The 7,831-nt window shown below is 37.4% G+C and overlaps 1 pseudogene; it reads right to left on the reverse strand.

Moving 5' to 3' along the window:
* Positions 1-2,206: 2,206 nt before the first annotated feature.
* On the reverse strand, positions 2,207-3,203 carry LOC149844372 (brefeldin A-inhibited guanine nucleotide-exchange protein 2 pseudogene; annotated as a pseudogene).
* Between the last annotated feature and the right edge of the window lie 4,628 nt (positions 3,204-7,831).

Consider the following 7,831-nt stretch of genomic DNA (forward strand, 5'->3'; position numbering starts at 1 on the left):
GGGGTTAATTAAGGATTTTGGGTTTGAGTTTGGTTAAACTACTAGGGTGGTGATTGTTTGGGAGAAAGGCGTTGAGAAGGGTGGTTTATGAAAATGAGAAAGGAGGTGAGGCACCTTATCCTTTGCATAAGGTTTCATAAGGTTAATAAGATTGAAAATGCATTTCTGCAACAAAAGAATTGCACGGCTTTCCATCATGGAGCATACCCTACGTGACAAATATCATAATATTTCGCTAAAAATGTCATTTCATTTTGAAAGAATGCTTAAAACATTGATAAGTCATGACATATTGAAAATATCTCAATTTTATTGTTGTTAATGCATATATATTCGTTAAAAAAACCCGCATATATATCACAATCTTAATGTGGCATATTTTATTTACCAACGATGCCTCAAATGAAACTCCCACTTGATTTTTCACCTTTTTATTTTAGCCATTTATTATATGTTTATGTACTTAATTTGTCTATTTTGGCTAATTTTCTGTTAGAAACTCAAGTTACCCAAGCTAGCAACTATAATTTTTTGCAGGGTCTTAACCAAAGTGGGTCCGTAATGAACGCATTCTCCAATAGAATGTATTAGCTAATTTTATGTTACCCAAGCTAGCAAATAATAACTTAAAGTGTGTGAGTGGGTTACGGTTGCCACAACTCCTAGGTTTGCTTCTATTAAATCCAAGAAATTTAGTATAACTTGCGAAGCTGAAATTTTGCCAGAAAAAAAAATCTAGTTTGGTATAATATGTGAAGGTAACAGTTTTTTTTTTGGTGTGGTTTTGAGGCTTGTGTTTAGGATCAACTGAACAAGGTTAATCGGATCCAATTTCAGGATGATTAGGGGCACTCACAAACACGGTAATAGCCAGCAAAGAAGCAAAATACAAGCACGAGATTATGATTTACGCGGTTTGGTAAGATGCTTGCGTCTATGGGAAGGTACTAACAGCTTCTCTTATTTTAGAAACTAATAACCAAGACATTTCAAGAAAAAACTAAATCAAAATAACAGAGCACCAACTACACTTCTACCTTAATCGCCTTCAGTCATTATAAACATACCCAACACGTGTAGTCAGACTGCAATCAGTCACAATATTCACAATGCCAAATCTATCTTTTTATTCTCTAATCCTAAGAGAAGCCACATACCTTCTATTCTCTCTCTCTCTCTCTCCTCCCAATAATTAAGGAGCACTTTCTCCTTCACAACCAAAGAAGAAACCTTAAAACTGACAAAACACAGAGAAAGACTCACCTTTGTATTTCAGTATTCACGATACACAAAGCCCAAAGAAGAACCTCACCACAAGTCTCATTGAGAGAAGGCTCTCTCTTTCTTTTTTATTTTTTTATTTCTTAAGCCCCAAGAAAAAATTCATGCGAGGAAACGTCCTTGGTTCCTTAATTCACAAATCTGGGCGACAGATATTAGCCACGGACAATATCCGTCGCTAAATTTAAAAAAAAATTAAAAAAAAGAACCCCAAGGCATGCACCTCATAGGCCTTGAGGTGCACCCCTCGAGGTGAGGCGCGCCTCAAGTCGAGGCATACACGCCTTGAATTTTTTAGTCAAATGAGGGTCAAAGTCCTCATTTGAGCAAAAAATAGGGGTTTTTTATGCAATTTTAACTAAGCTGGTAGTAAAAAATCAGGTCTGATCCATAAGACACCAGGTCTCAAACATAAGCCTCAAAAAAATTCTTTCGCCCCCCCCCCCCCCCCTCCTTGGACCCACGCCTGCTGAATACGCAGCGGGACCCGCGCCGGGTGGAGCCCCTGGACCCCCCTTACTGCAAGGGTAAAAACTCTACTCTACAACTCATCAGTTGCACCTATGTTAAAATGAGTGGGTCCTCATGAGGGGTTCTAGCTCAGCTCGGATTCTAAGTTGCAATAAGTATGAGACCTCTATTTGTCTCAAATATGAGAAGAGATCCAAGCTACAACATTAAAAGAGAAAATGCATACTGAAAAGATTGTTCTCACTTTTTTTCTTTTATTTTCTTAATGATTCTTTTCTCGTAGTGTTTTCTTGGGGTAATCAAATGTAGACAAGGTACATTAATATCAAAATCAGTAAAGATGGTTCGTCATTGTATACAATATATTTGTTAAGAGCTTGGCAAATGAGATCTTTCATAACACTTGAAAAATCAACAATGAAAGAAGAGAGAGAGGGAGAGAAACAAAACCTCTCTACAAGACAGATAACACAGACATCGAATTAATACCAATATAAACCTGATGAATATAATGCTCAAATATCCAAATAGAAATAACAAGTGAAACATTACGGGGGTGGGAGGAGCATACCTGAATAAGTAGAAGTTGAACAGCGGTCCGACACTTGACATCGCTAATGGCAAGATACAGGCTCTGTTCACTTGATTTCTCCATTTCACCATCAGGCATGGATGATCCAGAAAACTCACCCTGTTTGCTGGAAGAGACTTCAAAGCTACTAATCACATGCACACTGTTCATTTTATGTAGAACCCTTGAGAAATCAGGAAGAGTGGCAGTAGTTACTTCTTTCAGTGATAAAACCACTTCTAGCCACTTATCCTCAGAAAATAAACCACCTGCATGGCTCATAAGACGAACAAAAGCTGCAATACTAATGCCAACAAGGCTTTGATGAGATCGTTTTATGAAACTTATCAACAGCATTAGCACTTTTTTGAGCAAAGGGTTAACAGAGTTGTAAGACTTAACAAAGAGATCTACAACAAGTTGTAAAGCCAATGTGCATGTCTCATAAAGCCAAACATCTTGATCTAGCTCACTTCCATGAACATCTAATCCTTGCCCTTGCAAGCTATCACCTGATGGATCAATAGCATGCCGAGCATAGTGCAATGAAAATATACTAGACTTTGCCAGTATATTTGAAAATCACTATGGTTGTAAGTTTAGCCATGCCTTGATCACCATAACAAAAGGCCAACTCTTTATTTTTGTTTAAAACCTGTTTGTGCTTCACTGAGTTGAGTCAAATGTCTGAACACATTAGATGATATGCAAAAGCTTAAACTCTAGAGCAACAACTTAAAGTCTAGAGCAACAAGAGCAAAATTTGCATTTCATCTTTGACTAGCAAATACAAGCCAGGAACATTGGAGTCTTCTCATTACAGATTGTTTTGACAAGAAACTCAAGCATAAAATTTACCTTTAGACTTTGCCAGTCTCATGTCTAATGATTCTCTTCAGTGTTGAGTGCAATTTGCATGATCCCGGCTTTTGGATTGTGCAAGTTGCTGGCTTTTTCTGTCAATCAAGACATAAAAATAGTGGCTGAAAATAACACCTTCAATGCTCCAAAGCGCATGGAACTGACAGGGTAGGAGCTTGTGTCAAGCCTCTTGAGATAAGATCATGATTCAAGAACAATACAATGACAGTTATGTCATCATGAAAATGGCGGCGAACTTTATGGTCGATTTTTCTGAGGTCTGCATACCGCATTTCCCTTTTCCTGGCTGCCTCTTGTAGAGCTGCTTTGACAAGCCTCCTGGCGCTTCCCTGCATAGCAAATACAAATGAATAAGATGAGTGAATTCAAGCCCTTTTAGAGTAAAAGATTTTGAACTATGGGGGAATTCTTGTCATTTATCAGATGGCCAAATTGCCTGACACTTCGAGTATTTCCAGTAGTACTACAATTTACCAAGAAAAGGCACAAGACAACTGATGGAGAAAATTCAGGAACGTAAAAAAATCTATTGCCTGAAGAATTCTTTCATAATCATGAAATTAAGGAAAAAAGGTTTAACAAAACCTACATTCTCTTTTGATTGGCAGGGGATTTTTTTTAACAAAAGCTGGTTGCTGGCCCATTACTCCAGCCGCTTTCTCCCCAAGAGAAGCTTCAAGAACTCACAGCTTATTCCCAAGTCCTAATGTTAGAGAGTTTGTTCTTTTGGTCAGGTGCACACAATACATTGCTCACGAATTACAGTGGCTTCTATACTACTCTGTATTTATTTGTAATTACTCAAAAAATCTGCATGTTTTGAGCAGCAAAAATCAGGAACAATTTGACACAGTAGCATCTTAAAATTCATAGGATTATCTAGAAATATGGTTGTTTATTCCAGACGAAAAATGGAAATAGGAACTGTGAAACAGATGCTACAGCAATAACTACGTGTGCCTCAAAAAATAAAAACAAGATAATAACGCAGAGATGAAGTCTTACAGCAGGTGGATGCTTGTGAACAATTTCCACTGCTTTCTCATTGCTCAAATGTTCCCAGAGACCATCCGAAGCAAATATAAGAAATGAATCACACGGTCGAAGATCAAGTGATACAATAGATGGATTAGCAGTCAAAATAGGCATATTCACTGGTTCAGAAACTCTGAACTTTCCATTAAGTGATTCCCCATTAAACTGAGGATGTTTCAAGTAAACATCACCAATGGATCTAGACACCTGCGCCACATAATTTATGCAAGTCACTTCCAAATACTTACAATCAGGATAAGACTAAACCAAAAAATCCTACTCAGAGCAATGGATATTTCATATTAACCTAAGACAATTAATCAGTTTTTTCCATGTCCCAACTAACAGTCAAAGTTCTCACATATAGAATGACAAAAGAAATTGAACAAAGAAGCAAAGCATGACAATTTTATTTAGGAAGTCTTACAAGTAGAGAGACCATGAAATTTGAATGCAACAAAAAATGGATTATTGCTTTAGCAAGGTAAGGAATACTCATGAAAAAAAAAGACAATCACTAACTGTAAATGTAACGCCCCAACTTTTTATAGTGAAAATTTTGGAGTAATTTTTTTTTCTTTGAAATAGCGGAAGTGCGGAAAACACAAGTCGGGTGCATTACAGGGTAAAACAGAGAAGTACTAAACATACCATTCATTTATTGAAACATTAATGTCATTAATTACATCCCATAACAGAAATGTAAATCTACTAATCAGAGTTCAACAGAAAACACTGAAAAACTGAGATCTCTTGACTACTTCCAAATGCGACGCCACGATGCTCCATTTATGCGTTGCCTGAAAAACATTTAAAGCAGAAGGGTCAGACTCCCCTGTCTGGGTAAGAAGCAATGTATTTATATGTGGTGCTCAGTGTCCTGTGTACAAATATGTGCAACAACAGCAAATATAACTAGCATGGAAGTTTATATCATTCTAAGAAGATAATTATGATTTTTAATTCATGATACAGTGCAAAAGATGACTGAACTAAAGGTATATTTATCTACATTAGTACAAGCTGTAGATTCCACAAGTTTCACTAAAGCCAAATCAACAGTATATAATTCTTCAAAGATAAGTTTCCAGTCAACTTAAATTATCTAATGCTTAACTTACTCTTATCCTGTGGGTACGCACAGGCATAGACGTCGTAGCGAACCAAGACCATACGGTGAGACGCCTAGCTCTCACAAAAACACGAGCGTCCATGAAGTTCGTACCACCTACCCTTTTCAAGGAAAACCATAGGTCCAGTAACATACACCATCTTTCAGGTGTACCCAGAGCCCGAAGAATTCGGTAACATATACCGTCTTTCAGGTATACCTAGAGTCTCGAAGGTTTTATATTTCATTTTACATTTTCTTTATAACCAAGTGCAAGCTATCGCACTACAAGGGGTCCGGTAACATACACCTTCTTTTAAGTGTACCCAGATCCCTGGGAAACCAGTAACATATACCATTTTTAGGTATACCCAGTATCCCGGGAAACCAGTAACATATACCGTTTTTAGGTATACCCAGTATCCCATAATTATTATATATGTGCATAATTTTCATTCTTGTTTTGTTTGGATCCAGTAACATACATCGTCTTTCAGATGTACCCAGAACCTTGGGAAAACCAGTAACATATACCATCTTTCAGGTATACCTAGAATCCCATATTTAATGTGTATTTATTCTTATATGCAAGTCTTTGCACCACAGGGGACTTTCAAAACCCCAATTCATACTCAGGTTGGTCTTAGTATATGCACATTACCCATCGAATGCCTCAAAGGCACCAACCACAATTTCTCATAATTCTGGTTCAACTTTGTATCGAGTACTTAAACATTCGGCATTTTCAGTTTTGTTTATGAGCTCGAGTGTACGTTCCGTACCCCCACTGGATATGCCGCAACATGGCATTATCCAACTTTATCATGTGTGTTCTATGTATTGGACATAATCCTAAAGTCCATATGTGAATCACATATTTAGTTTACCATCGAAACTATTTTTTTTCATAGATATTTCAGTTGCATTTCACATAAAAAGTCTTTAGAAAACTTTTCTAAAAGAACCCTTCATGAAAATCATTTTAGAAGAACTCTTTACTCAATTTTTCATGTTTATTAGTCGACCAATAGGCTCACCGATCGACCAACCTTTTTGGCTTCAAATCTTCTAAGAAAAATGTTATTTTTTTTTTGTAAAATTAGTCGACCGAAGAATTTATCAGTCGACCGGACAGAATGTCTGTCTTCTAGAAAAATTTAGCAGCAGTCGACTGAAGGTTTTATCAGTCGACTGATCATAAAATTAGTCGACCGAAAGTTTTATCAGTCGACCGGACAGAATGTCTGTTTTCTGGAAATATTTAGCAGCAGTCGACTAAAGGTTTTATCAGTCGACTGAACATATATCAATTTTCTGGAAATTTTAGTATCAGTCGACTGAAGGTTTTATCAGTCGACTGATCAAAATATCTGTTTTCTGGAAAAAATTTAGCATCAGTCGACTGAAGGTTTTATCAGTCGACTGAACAGAATGTCTGCTTTCTTGAAAATTTTTAGCATTAGTCGACTGAAGGTTTTATCAGTCGACTGAACAGAATGTTTGTTTCCTGGAAATTTTAGCAGCAGTCGACTGAAGGTTTTATCAGTCGACTGAACATATTATCAGTCGACTAACTATTGTTCCAGTCGACTAATTTCGTCGTTTTTCTGTAACTTTTAAAAGGGTGTATCTTTATATTTTTCAAACATTTTGATCATTCTAAATTGACTGTTTTGCCACCCCTTTCATCCTCAATGTATGAGATTTTTCAACTATAAATATGAGTGCATTCCACACTCAAAAACATCAAATCCAATCGAATTACCCAATAGGAATGGTATATCTTTATTTTACAATGATGTGAAATAGCAATCACGTATCCATAACTTCAGACTTGATTAAAACCATTCAATCTACAAAGTGTGAAAGGTGTATTGAACAAGAAAATACAACCAAACAATAATTTCAGAAATAATAATCCGAGATACTTAAGGTTCCACGCCATTCACCTACTTTATTTTGTTTAGATCTTGAATCCGTCATGGCTAACGCCCACATCAGAAATATATGCATTTCCCTACCTAGATTCGAACTGTAGGTTTTGATATGAGTACTACATGTCACCAGGCATACACATAGGAACATAATGCCCTTACAAAGAACACCCCAGTGCCCCAACGTTGGCCATGGGTGAGAACCATCGGCTGAACCACTACATATTGACCTATTGGCGAGTAGGTGTTTCAGCTCATGCCACCTGGGTCTCAAGGCCCTAAACATACCTACATATAGGTGGTGCTTGTCACGTAAACTCCATGATATTGCAACATAGATGTGCAACAAGGCATCAACCACTTACATACAAATAGCCATGCTCCTTACCTCTTTGGAGTCTCACGACGGCAAGGCTGCAACCCCTTCTCTTCGTTAGAGCGGCACCCCACGTCGATAATGGATGTTCACGCGTTCAGCAAGGGAGGTCCACACAGTCCAACAATGAAGGTCGACCACCACCGTGAGAGAGAGAGGGAGAGAGAGAT

Source organism: Nuphar pumila, chromosome 2 (assembly GCF_984573655.1).
Source record: "Nuphar pumila chromosome 2, dmNupPumi1.hap1.1, whole genome shotgun sequence".
Lineage (NCBI taxonomy): Eukaryota > Viridiplantae > Streptophyta > Magnoliopsida > Nymphaeales > Nymphaeaceae > Nuphar > Nuphar pumila.